The sequence below is a fragment of the Ranitomeya variabilis genome, chromosome 3, assembly GCF_051348905.1.
Source record: "Ranitomeya variabilis isolate aRanVar5 chromosome 3, aRanVar5.hap1, whole genome shotgun sequence".
NCBI lineage: Eukaryota > Metazoa > Chordata > Amphibia > Anura > Dendrobatidae > Ranitomeya > Ranitomeya variabilis.
Window position 1 is genome coordinate 201,712,829 of NC_135234.1, and position 17,928 is coordinate 201,730,756.

Below are 17,928 nucleotides of genomic sequence, written 5' to 3' on the forward strand. Positions count from 1 at the left end.
TCACTGACAGCCATTATAGTAATGAGACTCTGAACATCATAGGAAATATAGGCCCCGAATCATCAGGACCAGTGATTTTCTCGCCCTCTTGATGAGGGGGTATGGTGGAGTCAGACGCTCCTGATCCATGAAGAGGTGCATGTGTCTTCATGAATGTGTAGTGCCTGACAAATAGCAGGCCGCTCTAAGCGCAATGTCAGAAATCTTACTCTAGTCATTGGCTGGAGCGAGACTTGCGGCATAGGGAATGCCTCAACTCACCAAGAATTAGACGAGCTGTGGCGTCACACCCCTGCCGTGCCCCAGTCCTTCTCCAACCTAACCCATTTCGGTGGAGCTGGGATAAATTGGCGTTCAAGCACTAAAAGTCACAAGATTTTGGTGCAACGCTGAGTTGCTCTGAAATTTTGAAACTCTCTGATTAATCAAAGCCACTGTCTTTATTAGATGATGCTCTTAGACAGGAACCCCCATTAGCTCAGAATGCCTTAATGTGATGCTTGATATTGAAGATTCAAGACTAAACACCCCTGTAACACCCCACTGCAATATTCCCTAAATACACAGTTTCAAGAACATCAATGATATATTAAAGTTGTACAGCCCATTATTGATCCACTGCTATAACAGAGACTGGAGTGACTTATCATTGGGGCACATAGAGCAGGAGGAACTTAGAATTCCAATATAATGGCACCTGATGGTATAAAATGAAGTGAGAGAAGACCATATATGACCCCAGAATTTGTAGGAATCCACAGCTTTGCACAAATCAAGCATTCATATTGTGTTATTGATTAGTTTTACTGAGCTAATGTCTAGGCCAACAGTAAGGGAGATGGCTGATCAGAGCAGGGTGTAGTATTCTTTGTCTTACACCAGGGCTTCTTATTATCATCATTATTACTAAGCAATCATCCTAAAATACTACTAAAATACTACGCATAAGGATCAGAAATAACCGAATGAACACGGAGTGATGAGTTATACATGGATGACATTTATTAGTGAAGACTAATGAGTCACGGATCATTATAGACCTTTATCAGAATCAAATAGGTTTCATATGTGAAGTGCGGCAGACGGCTACTGAGTATAACATGTTGAGTGATGACTAAGGAATGATGACAGGGAAATGTGATAAAGAGTAAATAATAAGAAATGACTAATAGGGAGAGTGAACTATGAGGTGTTAGAAATGGAAAATAAAAAAGATTTATTTGCTAGTTTCAAAGTTAGCATCTCTATACATTTCGCTTTCGTCTCCAGTGTCTATGGCTTAAAATGAAGGTTCAGATTTACACTAAAAAGTATTTTGGGCTTGATTATGTCTTAATCAGAAATCTATGTTGTACATGTATAATCTATCCATTTTTTTATTGGATATAACACATAATCATTATAAGCTATGGTGCTATTCACATGTCCATGTTTCTTCGCTGGCCGTGTGTCCCTGCAAAACTCAGAAAGACATGTCCGTTTTTCTTCGGTATCACGGATGAAAAGAGCCAATACAAGTCTATGGGTGTATAAAAAACACGCGCTTATATCTTGTCGCTCCATTTATTGTGTATGGGGCACACATAGCTGAGTGTGCCTCATAATTGCATGGTAGCTCAGTGGTGACCTCATCACGCTGCTTCACGTTGGTGCACCCACACAGTTACATTCTGAGACAGAACAGGGAGAATGGATCTCCCTGCACTGCCACCTGGCTGATAAGGGGCCCCTGAGCAGGATAGGAGGCACCCTGCTAGCACCAGGCCTCCTTCCCCTGTCATCGCAAGTTCAACTGTATCAGCTAGATGCCGATACAGTTGAACGCATTGATGAGAGTGGAAGCGTTACGCTCCCTCTCCCATCATTCCACCTATCAGCATTTGACATCACTGACGCAGACACTGACAGCGAGTGCGATGACGTCATTACTTTGCGCCCGCTGCCCAGAGATCTGCGGGCGCTCGTAGCAGCGGGGGAATGAGGAGGGGAGGTGAGTATTGGATTTTTTTATGGGGTTGCTTTATATTATATAGAGTCTGCCTATGGTGGGGTGCATTACACTATAGAGTCTGCCTATGGGGGTGCGTTATATAACATAGTCTGCCTATGGGGGGTGCATTATACTATATAGAGTCTGCCTATGGGGAGTGCATTACACTATAGAGTCTGCCTATGGGGAGTGCATTATACAATATAGAGTCTGCCTATGGGGGGTGCATTATACAATATCGAGTATACCTATGGGGGGTGCATTATACAATGTAGAATCTGCCTATGCGGGTGCATTATACAATATAGAGTCTGCTTATGGGGGTGCATTATGCAATATAGAGTCTGCCTATTGAGAATTCATTATACAATATAGAGTCTGCCTATGGGGGTCATGCATTATACTATATAGAGTCTGCCTATGAGGGTGCATTATTCTATATAGAGTCTACCTATGGGGAGTGCATTGTAATGTAAAGGACTTTGGGGGCGCATTATACTATTTAGAGTCTGTCTATGGGGGTGCATTGTACTATATAGAGTCTGCCTATGGGGAGTGCATTTTACAATATAGGGTGCCTTTCGAGGTGCATTATAATATATAGAGTCTGCCTATGGGGGTACATTATACTATATAGGGTGCCTTTCTGGGTGCATTATACTATATATAGTCTGGCTATGGGGGTGCATTATACTATGTAGAGTCTGCCTATGGGGAGTGCATTATACTAAATAGAGTCTGCCTATGGAGGTGCATAATACAATATAAAGTATGCCTATGAGAAATGCATTATACTATGTAGAGTCTGCCTGTGGTGAGTGCATTATACTATGTAGAGTACCTATGATGGTGCACTATACAATATAGAGTCTGCCAATGAGGGTACATTATACAATATAGAGTCTGCCTATGGGGGTGCATTATACTATATAGAGTCTGTATGGGTGTGCATTATGCTATATTGAGTCTGCCTATGGGTAGGGCATTATACTATACAGAGTCTGCCTTTCTGGGTGCATTATACTATATAGAGTCTGCGTATGGGGGTGCATTATGTTATATAGTGTCTGCCTATGGGGTGTGCGTTATAATATATAGAGTCTGCTTTTGGGGAGGGCATTATACAATATAGAGTATGCCTATGGGGAGTGAATTATACTATATAGAGTCTGCCTTTCGGGTGCATTATGCTATATAGAGTCTGCCTATGGGGAGTGCATTATGCTATATAGAGTCTGTATATGGGGGTGCATTGTACTATATAGAGTCTGCCTTTCGGGTGCATTATGCTATATAAAGTCTGCCTATGGGGATGTATTATATTATATAGAGTGTTGTGAAATTGGATTTTGGGCTCCCCCGGTGGCCACTGGTGGAATTGAACTGGTGTGCATCATCCCCTCTGTTCACCTGTTTCCATCAGGATGTGGGAGTCGCTATTTAACCTTGCTCCTCTGTCACTTCCATGCCGGTCAACATTGTAATCAGAAGCCTTTCTGTGCATGTTCCTGCTGCTAGACAACTCCCAGCTAAGTTGGACTTTAGTCCTCGTTTGTTTTTGCATTTTGTTCCAGTTCACAGCTGTAGTTTCGTTTCTGTGTCTGGAAAGCTCTTGTGATCTGAAATTGCCACTCTGATGTTATGAGTTAATACTAGAGTCTTAAAGTAATTTCAGGATGGTATTTTGATAGGGTTTTCAGCTGACCATGAAAGTGCCCTTTCTGTCTTCCTGCTATCTAGTAAGCGGACCTCAATTTTGCTAAACCTATTTTCATACTACGTTTGTCATTTCATCTAAAATCACCGCCAATATATGTGGGGGCCTCTGTCTGCCTATCGGGGAAATTTCTCTAGAGGTGAGCCAGGACTATATTTTCCTCTGCCAGGATTAGTTAGTCCTCCGGCCGGCGCTGGGCGTCTAGGGATAAAAAACGTAGGCAACGCTACCCGGCTACTGTTAGTTGTGCGGCAGGTTTAGTTCATGGTCAGTTTAGTTTCCATCCTTCCAAGAGCTAGTACTTATGTTTGCTGGGCTATGTTCTCTTGCCATTGAGAACCATAACAGTTTGACCGGCCCAAAAGGGGTTAAATTAATTGACAGAGAAAGGAGAGAAAAGAGAAGTCTGCTGAAGATTTTTTTTTTTTTTTCCCTTCCCTTCAGTTCTGAGTGTGCTTGTAATTGAATCTCTTGCAAGTCTGCCTATATTGCAGCCTTTCTCTCTCTCTCTCTCCTTCTAATCCTGGAATGGCTCTGTGTTCACCTGTTTAAAATGGATATTCAGAGTTTAGCTGCAGGTTTGAATAATCTCACCACGAAAGTTCAAAATTTACAAGATTTTGTTGTTCATGTTCCTATATCTGAACCTAGAATTCCTTTGCCTGAATTTTTCTCGGGGAATAGATCTTGCTTTCAAAATTTCAAAAATAATTGCAAGTTGTTTTTGTCCCTGAAATCTCGCTCTGCTGGAGATCCTGCTCAGCAGGTCAGGATTGTGATTTCCTTGCTCCGGGGCGACCCTCAGGATTGGGCTTTTGCATTGGCTCCAGGGGATCCTGCGTTGCTCAATGTGGATGCGTTTTTTCTGGCCTTGGGGTTGCTTTATGAGGAACCTCAGTTAGAGCTTCAGGCGGAAAAGGCCTTGATGTCCCTATCTCAGGGGCAAGACGAAGCTGAAATATACTGCCAGAAATTCCGTAAATGGGCTGTGCTTACTCAGTGGAATGAGTGCGCCCTGGCGGCGAATTTCAGAGAGGGTCTCTCTGATGCCATTAAGGATGTTATGGTGGGGTTCCCTGTGCCTGCGGGTCTGAATGAGTCCATGACAATGGCTATCCAGATCGATAGGCGTCTGCGGGAGCGCAAACCTGTGCACCATTTGGCGGTGTCTACTGAGAAGACGCCAGAGAATATGCAATGTGATAGAATTCTGTCCAGAAGTGAACGGCAGAATTTAAGACGAAAAAATGGGTTGTGCTTCTATTGCGGTGATTCAACTCATGTTATATCAGCATGCTCTAAGCGTACTAAGAAGCTTGATAAGTCTGTTTCAATTGGCACTTTACAGTCTAAGTTTATTCTATCTGTGACCCTGATTTGTTCTTTATCATCTATTACCGCGGATGCCTATGTCGACTCTGGCGCCGCTTTGAGTCTTATGGATTGGTCCTTTGCCAAACGCTGTGGGTATGATTTGGAGCCTCTTGAAACTCCTATACCCCTGAAGGGGATTGACTCCACCCCATTGGCTAGTAATAAACCACAATACTGGACACAAGTAACTATGCGGATTAATCCGGATCATCAGGAGATTATTCGCTTTCTTGTGCTGTATAACCTACATGATGTGTTGGTGCTTGGATTGCCATGGCTGCAATCTCATAACCCAGTCCTTGACTGGAAAGCTATGTCTGTGTTAAGCTGGGGATGTAAGGGGACGCATGGGGACGTACCTGTGGTTTCCATTTCATCATCTATTCCCTCTGAGATTCCTGAATTCTAGACTGAATATCGTGACGTTTTTGAAGAACCTAAGCTTGGTTCATTACCTCCGCACCGGGAGTGCGATTGTGCCATAGATTTGATTCCGGGTAGTAAATACCCTAAGGGTCGTTTATTTAATCTGTCTGTGCCTGAACATGCTGCTATGCGAGAATATATAAAGGAGTCCTTGGAAAAGGGACATATTCGTCCTTCGTCATCTCCCTTAGGAGCCGGTTTTTTCTTTGTGGCTAAGAAAGATGGCTCTTTAAGACCGTGTATTGATTATCGGCTTTTGAATAAAATCGCGGTTAAATATCAGTATCCGTTGCCACTGCTGACTGATTTGTTTGCTCGCATAAAGGGGGCCAAGTGGTTCTCTAAGATAGATCTCCGTGGGGTGTATAATTTGGTGCGAATTAAGCAGGGGGATGAGTGGAAGACCGCATTTAATACGCCCGAGGGCCACTTTGAGTATTTGGTGATGCCTTTTGGTCTTTCAAATGCCCCTTCAGTCTTTCAGTCCTTTATGCATGACATTTTCCGTGATTATTTGGATAAATTTATGATTGTGTATCTGGATGATATTTTGATTTTTTCGGATGACTGGGACTCTCATGTCCAGCAGGTCAGGAGGGTTTTTCAGGTTTTGCGGTCTAATTCCTTGTGTGTGAAGGGTTCTAAGTGCGTTTTTGGGGTACAAAAGATTTCCTTTTTGGGATATATTTTTTCCCCCTCTTCCATCGAGATGGATCCTGTCAAGGTTCAGGCTATTTGTGATTGGACGCAACCCTCTTCTCTTAAGAGTCTTCAGAAATTTTTGGGCTTTGCTAACTTTTATCGTCGATTTATTGCTGGTTTTTCTGATGTTGTTAAACCATTGACTGATTTGACTAAGAAGGGTGCTGATGTTGCTGATTGGTCCCCTGCTGCTGTGGAGGCCTTTCGGGAGCTTAAGCGCCGCTTTTCTTCCGCCCCTGTGTTGCGTCAGCCTGATGTTGCTCTTCCTTTTCAGGTTGAGGTCGACGCTTCTGAAATCGGAGCTGGGGCAGTTTTGTCGCAGAGAAGTTCCGATTGTTCCGTGATGAGACCTTGTGCCTTTTTCTCGCGTAAATTTTCGCCCGCCGAGCGGAATTATGATGTTGGGAATCGGGAGCTTTTGGCCATGAAGTGGGCTTTTGAGGAGTGGCGTCATTGGCTTGAGGGGGCTAGACATCAGGTGGTGGTATTGACTGACCACAAAAATCTAATTTATCTTGAGTCCGCCAGACGCCTGAATCCTAGACAGGCGCGCTGGTCGTTGTTTTTCTCTCGGTTTAATTTTGTGGTGTCCTACCTGCCGGGGTCTAAGAATGTTAAGGCGGATGCCCTTTCTAGGAGTTTTGAGCCTGACTCCCCTGGTAACTCTGAACCTACAGGTATCCTTAAGGATGGAGTGATATTGTCTGCCGTTTCTCCAGACCTGCGGCGGGCCTTGCAGGAGTTTCAGGCGGATAGACCTGATCGTTGCCCACCTGGTAGACTGTTTGTTCCTGATGATTGGACCAGTAAAGTCATTTCTGAGGTTCATTCTTCTGCGTTGACAGGTCATCCTGGAATCTTTGGTACCAGGGATTTGGTGGCAAGGTCCTTCTGGTGGCCTTCCCTGTCTCGAGATGTGCGAGGCTTTGTGCAGTCTTGTGACGTTTGTGCTCGGGCCAAGCCTTGTTGTTCTCGGGCTAGTGGATTGTTGTTGCCCTTGCCTATCCCGAAGAGGCCCTGGACGCACATCTCTATGGATTTTATTTCGGATCTTCCGGTTTCTCAGAAGATGTCTGTCATCTGGGTGGTGTGTGACCGTTTCTCTAAGATGGTCCATTTGGTTCCCCTGCCTAAGTTGCCTTCTTCTTCCGAGTTGGTTCCTCTGTTTTTTCAAAATGTGGTCCGTTTGCATGGTATTCCGGAGAATATCGTTTCTGACAGAGGAACCCAATTCATGTCTAGATTTTGGCGAGCATTCTGTGCTAGGATGGGCATAGATTTGTCTTTCTCGTCTGCTTTCCATCCTCAGACTAATGGCCAGACCGAGCGGACGAATCAGACCTTGGAGACATATTTGAGGTGTTTTGTGTCTGCAGATCAGGATGATTGGGTTGCTTTTTTGCCTTTAGCGGAGTTTGCCCTCAATAATCGGGCCAGCTCTGCCACCTTGGTGTCTCCTTTTTTCTGTAATTCGGGGTTTCATCCTCGATTTTCTTCTGGTCAGGTGGAATCTTCGGATTGTCCTGGAGTGGATGCTGTGGTGGAGAGGTTGCATCAGATTTGGGGGCAGGTAGTGGACAATTTGAAGTTGTCCCAGGAGAAGACTCAGCTTTTTGCCAACCGCCGGCGTCGGGTTGGTCCTCGGCTTTGTGTTGGGGACTTGGTGTGGTTGTCTTCTCGTTTTGTCCCTATGAGGGTTTCTTCTCCTAAGTTTAAGCCTCGGTTCATCGGCCCGTACAAGATATTGGAGATTCTTAACCCTGTGTCCTTCCGTTTGGACCTCCCTGCATCTTTTTCTATTCATAATGTTTTTCATCGGTCATTGTTGCGCAGGTATGAGGTACCGGTTGTGCCTTCCGTTGAGCCTCCTGCTCCGGTGTTGGTTGAGGGCGAGTTGGAGTACGTTGTGGAAAAAATCTTGGACTCCCGTGTTTCCAGACGGAAACTCCAGTATCTGGTCAAATGGAAGGGATACGGTCAGGAGGATAATTCTTGGGTGACTGCCTCTGATGTTCATGCCTCCGATCTGGTCCGTGCCTTTCATAGGGCTCATCCTGATCGCCCTGGTGGTTCTGGTGAGGGTTCGGTGCCCCCTCCTTGAGGGGGGGGGGTACTGTTGTGAAATTGGATTTTGGGCTCCCCCGGTGGCCACTGGTGGAATTGAACTGGTGTGCATCATCCCCTCTGTTCACCTGTTTCCATCAGGATGTGGGAGTCGCTATTTAACCTTGCTCCTCTGTCACTTCCATGCCGGTCAACATTGTAATCAGAAGCCTTTCTGTGCATGTTCCTGCTGATAGACAACTCCCAGCTAAGTTGGACTTTAGTCCTCGTTTGTTTTTGCATTTTGTTCCAGTTCACAGCTGTAGTTTCGTTTCTGTGTCTGGAAAGCTCTTGTGATCTGAAATTGCCACTCTGATGTTATGAGTTAATACTAGAGTCTTAAAGTAATTTCAGGATGGTATTTTGATAGGGTTTTCAGCTGACCATGAAAGTGCCCTTTCTGTCTTCCTGCTATCTAGTAAGCGGACCTCAATTTTGCTAAACCTATTTTCATACTACGTTTGTCATTTCATCTAAAATCACCGCCAATATATGTGGGGGCCTCTGTCTGCCTATCGGGGAAATTTCTCTAGAGGTGAGCCAGGACTATATTTTCCTCTGCCAGGATTAGTTAGTCCTCCGGCCGGCGCTGGGCGTCTAGGGATAAAAAACGTAGGCAACGCTACCCGGCTACTGTTAGTTGTGCGGCAGGTTTAGTTCATGGTCAGTTTAGTTTCCATCCTTCCAAGAGCTAGTACTTATGTTTGCTGGGCTATGTTCTCTTGCCATTGAGAACCATAACAATAGAGTCTGCCTGTGGGGTGTGCATTATAATATATAGTGTCTGCCTTTGGGGAATGCATTATACAATAGAGGCCTATGGTGAGTGCATTATACTATATAAAGTATGCCTATGGGGAGTGCATTATACTATATAGAGTCTGCTTATGGGGGTGCATTATATAATATAGAGTATGCCTGTGGGGAATTCATTATACAATAGAGGCCTATGGGGAGTGCATTATGCTATATAGAGTCTGCCTATAGGGAGTGCATTATACAATATAGAGTCTGCCTATGGGGAATGCATTACACTATAGAGGCCAATGAGGAGTATATTATACTATATTGAGTACTATCTGGTGCATTATACTATATGGAGGCTATTTAGGGGCCGCGGAGAGGGCTCTTGACCACTTATGGGTAAGCAGGTTCCATTCATCTTTTCAGCACAGGAGTTTTGGTAGTTGGGACACTTACAGTATGTTGTTTACTACTTTCTGCCAGTCTCTTATTGCTCATGATTGTATACTGGGTATTCTGTGTATTTACCTTATCTCCTGCATTTTTTTCCTTATTTTTTTGCTGTTTTTAATGTATAAAACGTAATTTGTATGTGGTACTTTAATAAAAGTGATTTTGTACTTTTTATCATTCTTCCATGGATTTTCTATGCTCTGTTTGTTTCTTGTTTCTTATATAGAGGCTATCTAGGGGGGTCATCATACAGTGTGGAGATCACAGTGAGGGTCCATCATACAGTGTTGGAACCAGGGCTGCCACTAGAAATTTTGGGGCCCCATACTGGCAACATTTTCGGGGCCCCCTTGAGACTCCGCCCAGGCTCCACCCCAGCCCCGCCTCCACACTCCACCCCTCGAACTGTCCACAGTCCCACCGCTCTCTCTTGGAAAAACTCCACTTCTCACCAATCACACATTGAGGGTACGTGTCCACCTTCAGGATGGCCGGCGGTTGCTGCGTCGGAGCGGCAAACCCGCTCGGCGCTAAGCCCCGCCCCCTACTGTGACGCGATGATGCCGGATGTGTTCATTGCACACATCCGGGATCATCGCACCCCACACATAGGGCCCTGTGTTATAGCTTGCGGCGGCGCAGCTGCCGCAAGGAACACGGACATGCTGCGATCTTAAAAGAAGCGCCGTATGTCCGGAGTCGCAGGGCCGCCGGGTGCGTGTTACCACGCTTAGTGGAGACGGGATTTCATAAAATCCCCTTCACTATGCTGGAACATCTGGACGCTGCGTGTTTGACGCTGTGGCCCCACGCACCGTCAAACACGCAGCGTTTACTTAACGTGGACACATACCCTAACAGTTCCCATCACCAGATTACACATATAGCCGGCAGCTTTTGTTTTGGCCAAAAGATTTTGTAAGCCGCCACCATAACACGGTAGACTCTTTTGGTGAGGCCCTACTCTGCTGTAACCTATTAAATATTTGTTAAAATATGCAAAACAATTTAGGTATATTTTTATTTATTTTTCAATTTTTAAAATGACCAATAATATCACATAAAAAACAAATACCGCTACACCATGACCAGATGACATATTACCACCACAGTGATCGAATAATATCACATACAAAGAACAAATACCGCTACACCATGACCAGACCGCATATTACCACCACAGTGATCGAATAATATCACATACAAAGAACAAATACCGCTACACCATGACCAGATGACATATTACCACCACAGTGATCGAATAATATCACATACAAAGAACAAATACCGCTACACCATGACCAGACCGCATATTACCACCACAGTGATCGAATAATATCACATACAAGGGACAAATACCGCAACACCATGTCCAGACCACATATTACCACCACATAGTGACTGAATACTACAATTCTGATCAGTAATAAAAAAAAAGCACCACACTATCACCATAAGGCCGGAGACACACTGGTGCGAGATACGGCCGAGTCTCGCTGGTTAAAAGCAAGCTGTGGCACCGGCACTCCGGAGCGGAGCGTGCAGCTCCATGTATTGCTATGCAGCTGCATTCTCCGCTGCGGAGTGCAGGTGCCACAGCTTGCTTTTAACCAGCGAGACTCGGCCGTATCTCGCACCAGTGTGACCCCGGCCTAAGTGCCATTATACACAGGAGAGCTGTACTTAGTATGCAGTGTCTGTGTACAGATAATACAGTGATCACTAGTGAAATTATACACAGGAGCTCTGTACATAGTATACAGTGTATAGTGTCAGTGTACAGGTAACACTGACTTACCAGTGACGTCTCTAGGTGAAGTCCTTCATCTTTCATCCAGCACAGACCGCCATCATGTCTTCCAGCCAGGACTCGTCTCTGCAGGAAATAACAGAGTTATCTCGAGCTCCGCTTGTAGAACACATTACTTAATTTTTCCCAACTTCTACATTACACAGCATAAAGAAAAAGAGGCGACATAGTGTCACTCTACACAGTAACAGGACCGCCCCCTCATTTAAAACAGTGTCCTCAAAAAATAAATACATCACTGCAGTAATAATATCCCTTAATTAGTCCCTATGGTAATAATATTCGCCATCCTGGCCCCGTGTGTCTCATTCCTGGCGTCAGCCATATGTTCTCCCATCCTGCCCTCATGAGTATCCTTTCTGCACCATATGATCTCCCCATCCTGCCCCATCTGTCTCCATCATATCCATCCTGCCCCATGATCCTGCACGATCTGTCTCCAATTCTGCCCCCAGTGTCTCCAATCATGCCCCATCTGTCTCCAGTTATGCCCCCATGTCTTTCATCATACCCCATATCTCCATTCTGCCCGTGTCCAGCATCATTCATAGCCCCCGTGTCCAGCATCATTCATAGCCCCCCGTGTCCAGCATCATTCATAGCCCCCCGTGTCCAGCATCATTCATAGCCCCCCGTGTCCAGCATCATTCATAGCCCCCGTGTCCAGCATCATTCATAGCCCCCGTGTCCAGCATCATTCATAGCCCCCGTGTCCAGCATCATTCATAGCCCCCGTGTCCAGCATCATTCATAGCCCCCGTGTCCAGCATCATTCATAGCCCCCGTGTCCAGCATCATTCATAGCCCCCGTGTCCAGCATCATTCATAGCCCCCGTGTCCAGCATCACTCATAGCCCCCGTGTCCAGCATCACTCATAGCCCCCGTGTCCAGCATCATTCATAGCCCCCGTGTCCAGCATCATTCATAGCCCCCGTGTCCAGCATCATTCATAGCCCACGTGTCCAGCATCATTCATAGCCCACGTGTCCAGCATCATTCATAGCCCACGTGTCCAGCATCATTCATAGCCCCCGTGTCCAGCATCATTCATAGCCCCCGTGTCCAGCATCATTCATAGCCCCCGTGTCCAGCATCATTCATAGCCCCCGTGTCCAGCATCACTCATAGCCCCACGTGTCCAGCATCATTCATAGCCCCCCGTGTCCAGCATCATTCATAGCCCCCGTGTCCAGCATCATTCATAGCCCACGTGTCCAGCATCATTCATAGCCCCCGTGTCCAGCATCATTCATAGCCCCCGTGTCCAGCATCTCTGCCCCCGTGTCCAGCATCTCTGCCCCCGTGTCCAGCATCTCTGCCCCCGTGTCCAGCATCTCTGCCCCCGTGTCCAGCATCTCTGCCCCCGTGTCCAGCATCTCTGCCCCCGTGTCCAGCAAGGACACAAAGATACGGACGCAAGGATACTTTATATGTGTACCACCTCCACCTGTGCCTTGTTGGAATGTGCAGCAAACAAACCCCCCCCTCATTGAATCCATGCAGGCAGCAAACCAACCCCCCCCCCCCCCCCCCCGGGCCCTGTTTGAATCCATGCAGGCAGGCAGCAAACAAACCTCCCCACCCCCGGGCCCTGTTTGAATCCGACCCCCCCCCCCCCCGTGCAGGCAGGCAGCAAATAAACCCCCCCAAACAGGGCCCGGGGGTGGGGGGGGTTTATTTGCTGCCTGCCTCAGCCTGCACCACGGGTCGGATTCAAACAGGGCCCAGGGGTGAGGGCCCGGGGGTGTTTATTTGCTGCCTGCCTGCACGGGGGGTCTGATTCAAACAGGGCCCGGGGGTGGGGGCCCGGGGGGGTTTATTTGCTGCCTGCCTGCACGGGGGGTCTGATTCAAACAGGGCCCGGGGGGGGGGTTTATTTGCTGCCTGCCTGCATGGGGGGTCTGATTCAAACAGGGCCCGGGGGTGGGGGCCCGGGGGGGGTTTATTTGCTGCCTGCCTGCATGGGGGGTCTGATTCAAACAGGGCCCGGGGGTGGGGGCCCGGGGGGGGTTTATTTGCTGCCTGCCTGCATGGGGGGTCTGATTCAAACAGGGCCCGGGGGTGGGGGCCCGGGGGGGTTTATTTGCTGCCTGCCTGCACGGGGAGTCTGATTCAAACAGGGCCTGGGGGTGGGGGCCCTGGGGGGTTTATTTGCTGCCTGCCTGCACGGGGGGTCTGATTCAAACAGGGCCCGGGGGGGTTTATTTGCTGCCTGCCTGCATGGGGGTCTGCTTCAAACAGGGCCCGGGGGTGGGGGCCCCCGGGCCCTGTTTGAATCAGACCCCCGTGCAGGCAGGCAGCAAATAACCCCCCCCTGGGCCCCCACCCCCGGGCCCTCACCCCCAGGCCCTCACCCCCGGGCCCTGTTTGCATCCGGAGTCTGGACGGACGGTACTAACCCTGCTCGCCCGCCGCCGGCTCCACTCGTCTGGTCCGGTCTGCAGAGCAGCTCCAGCATCCTGCACGTCCTCAGTCCTCTCATCGTGCGGTGGTCCCCTGCTGCCACCGGCCTGCCTCTTCTGCTCCGCCGTCTGCTCCACCGCCGTCCGCAGCAGGCACGTGGCACACCACACGCTGCTCTGCTCTGGAATGAGGAAGTGGAGCAGGGCAGCGTGTGATGTCACACGCCCATGATGCACCGGGCCCCTTAAAGCTACAGCGCTCATTTAGCCTGCATTTACACACGCCAGACGCGGAGACGCCAGCCCACAGGTAGTTAATTGGCTCAATGGCAGCACAGCAGCTGCAGCAGCATGAATAAAATGTCAGAGGGGGCCCGAGCAGAGCGCGGACCGGGTTGTCAGCGTGCTCGGGCGGCGGGCCCCCCTTTTTGCTCCTCATCTCCGGGCCCCATACAGCAGTGATGCCTGTCATGCCCTGATGGCGGCCCTGGTTGGAACCATCAATCATTTTGGGGGCTACTAAGGGGTCAGTATACTGTGTGGGTGGTACTATACAGTGAGGGGGCATTATACTGTGTATAAGAGAGCATCATACTGTGTATAGGGGAGCTGTACAGGGGGGAAGACTCAGGACATTATTAAATGTAAAGTGGGCACTTTGTTATAGGGGAACTCAGGTTACTGTGACTGTCAAAGGGGCACACACAGAGCATTATTACTTTTTAGGGGGAAAAAGGGGTACTGTTTTCTAGGGGACTTGCACCCGGCATTACTATATTCTGAAGTTTTGTTTTACCAGCTAGAGGGCACACAGCAGATGCAGTAATAGGGACACATACGGCAGCAGTGGCTCAGTATTGGGGTATCAGGGGCAGTAATAGGGTTACATACGGCAGCAGCGGCTCAGCATTGGGGTTTCAGCAGGATGAGGAGTTTGTGCAGGTTGGGAATAGTCCCATTGTTGACGGTGCTGAAAATGTGAGAAGTGAAATGTGTCTTTGTTGTATTCTCTGCAGGAGAGTCCTGGCTAGAAGAAGTTGTCATGTTGGTCTGGGCCAGATGGAAAAGACGTGAAAAGTCAACAATTCCATCAGAAAGAGCGTCAGCAGTAAGACATTATCTGTAACTGTGCTGTGATCTCTTATATGTTCTGTAGCACTGGTATTTACCACTGACCATATGGCGGTAATATCCATAGTAACATGGTTATTAAGGTTGAAGGAAGACTTTAAGTCCATCTAGTTCAACCCATAGCCTAACCTAACATGCCCTAACATGTTGATCCAGAGGAAGGCAAAAAAAAACCATGTGGCAAAGACCATGTTGGTCTTTATATAGAGATTATCTTCAGTAACAGCGCGGTCATCTACTGAGGTTCTCCTCCACTATTAGGGTGCGTCACCCAGTTATAATCAAGGTTACCTGCTTAGGGGCCCACTGAAATTTCGCCTGCCCTGAGCCAAAACCCTAGCTACGCCTCTGGTCAAAGGGAATGGTTGTCTCCCACGGATATATCGAAGGAGAAATAAAAAGCTGTTGCTACTGTAATGAGAGGAAGTATTGAAAATAGGCTTCAGCAGGAAGAATTTAAGGGATTATTATTTAGAAAGACTCAGGTATAATTAGTGGGTGCGGTGTGGTAGCTGTGAGAAGGTTGTGCATGGTGTAGTCATTATGGTAAATATGGCAGTGTAGTGCTATATTGTCTAGCGTGGAGGGAGTGGTTGCTGATGTTCTTGTTGAGCAGGGCATAATTATTATAGAACTAGCCCTTATTAAAGGGCAGCCATTTTAACATGATTTTAAAAATAAGCAAACTAGCCTCAAGGACTAAAAGAGCTAGTTATTAATGTATGCAGGTTGTATTATTAAATCTGGTGATAAATTTGCTTTAAAGTTACTTGAAAACCCTTCCTACCCCTTGAACTACACTTCTGTGCTTGGGGAAAAAAGATGGACACAGCCAAGAAGGATATTACATGGGGTCTAAAGTTTCATATTTTACATTCAGTTCGGCTCGTTCAAGGGAATGAACATGCTGACACCTCAGTGCTATTTATCAGCTCCTCAGACAGAATGCTCAATGGGAAACTTGCAATGCATGCCGCTATTCTACAAGCAGCGATGTGATAACCCTCATCTATGCTGCCAACATGACCATGGTCCTTTTACCACTTGGTCTCGGACCTGCAGAGATTCTAATATTTTTGTGATGTCTGCCATTCTGTATGTTATTGACATGTGCGTGTATTGCATCAGCGTCATTTATAGCATACTGAGCGTTAACAAGACATGGCCTCTCAGAGCATCTTGTGCAGTTTTCCAGCACAACAAGTGACGTGATGAATCCATAGCTGCCTATCTTCTCTAAACAGGACCCCAAGGACTTTCCACTGGTTCACTGTTAAATAGCTCTTTAATTGCATAGGGATAGTATCCTATTGCATGTTCGTTTTCTCCAGAGCTTTACTCCTTCCCAGAACACAGTATGTAACCAGCAGTTTGAGAACTTGAAGCTTTTTGTGATTATTATTGCAGATCACAAGTATCACTTTTTTGCAATTATTATAGAATCTGTAATTTCTTTGCTATAGTTTGGGCAAAGCAAATGGCTATAAACTGAAGAGGGGGATAAGTAAAGGTTGGTTCTCACAAACGACTGCCGATTATCACCTTGTTTGTTGATCTGTTACTTAAAAGCCTGAGTACACAGGTAGATGTGTAATACATGGCTCAGTGCACATAGGCTGCCATTGATCTCGACAGTGCAAGCCTTGTTTACAGTAGACGATGCTTCTGAGAGCCATGATCTTTTGTGCAGCTCAGATCATTTCACCTGATGAACAAGCAAACTCGTTCATCGGGTGATCTTCTGACTGCTAAGACTACAAGAATATGATGAAAGCGATTGTCTGGTCAGTTAACATTTTTTTACTAAGTACTCAGTGTGGGATAAAAAATAAGCAGTATTCAATTTGCCAGTCCTTTGCCATCCTGTATTATCAAATTTTCAGAAATGCGTCTAATATTTCTAACATAATAATTTAATTTTGTATTAATAGTCCTTCACATATAATAGCCCCTTAAAATACCGTATTTTCCGGCGTATAAGACGACTTTTTAACCCCCGAAAATCTTCTTAAAAGTCGGGGGTCGTCTTATACGCCGGGAATCGACTTGTACGCCGGTGTATATGGTGGGTGGGGAGGGGGAGTGATCCTGATGACGAGGGGGCGTCTCACAGGAAAGTGAGTAATCCCCATTACCTTATCCTAGCGGTGCAGCGTGGGGGTGTCAGTGCTGGGAGCGGCGGCGGCTGCTGTGTTCTGGTGCGGCGGCTCCTCTTCTGTGTGGGGCCTCTGTGCTGTGAGGTGGCGGCGGCAGCGGCGTATCTTTATCCAGTTGGGGCTCCTCCGGCATCTCCTTAGCCCTGGAGGCCCCGCCGCAACTCCATCGGTGCAATGTGGTGGCCTCCGGGAAAATGGCCGCTGCTCAGATTCAGATCTCGTGTCCCGAGATTTCGGGACGAGATCTGAATCTGAGCAGCGGCCATTTTCCCGGAGGCCACCGCATCGCACCTATTGAGCTGCCTCCGGGAAAATGGCCGCTGCATTGCACTCATGGAGTTGCGGCGGGGCCTCCAGGGCTAAGGAGATGCCGGAGGAGCCCCAACTGGATAAAGATATGCCGCCGCCACCGCCACCGCACAGCACAGAGGCCCCACACAGAAGAGGAGCCGCCGCACCAGAGCACAGCAGCCGCCGCACCAGAGCACAGCAGCCGCCGCCGCCACTCCCAGCACTGACACCCCCACGCTGCACCGCTACGATAAGGTAATGGGGGATACTCACTTTCCTGTGAGACGCCCCCTCGTCATCAGGATCACTCCCCCCCCAAAAGGCACATATTCACCGGCCCTATAAGACGACATAGGGTGTATAAGAAGACCCCCGACTTTTAAGAAGATTTTATATTTTAACTGGTAAAGTTGGGGGGTCGTCTTATACGCCCAGTCGTCTTATACGCCGGAAAATACGGGTAGATGTCAGGCTCACAGGCCAACACTTACCAGAAGGTGCTGATGCTATGGTGATATGGTCACCATATTATTATTATTCATTTTTATATTAGTTTTCTGTGAATCCATTGGTATTACGACAATCAATACTTTCAAAAATATATACAACAGTACAGAAATCGGCTTTA

The 17,928-nt window shown here is 47.4% G+C and overlaps 1 protein-coding gene across 2 annotated transcripts in view; it reads left to right on the forward strand.

Moving 5' to 3' along the window:
* Positions 1–17,928, forward strand: part of LOC143815615 (potassium voltage-gated channel subfamily A member 3-like) — a 150,390-nt gene that overhangs the window by 69,037 nt on the left and 63,425 nt on the right. Inside the window, exon 2 of one of the 2 annotated variants that reach the window (XM_077295001.1) lies at positions 14,739–14,830. The exons of the other annotated variant lie outside the window; for it this stretch is intronic. The gene's annotated coding sequence lies outside the window, so the exon portion shown is untranslated. The remainder of the gene's footprint in view (positions 1–14,738; positions 14,831–17,928) is intronic. 2 annotated transcript variants of the gene reach the window in all.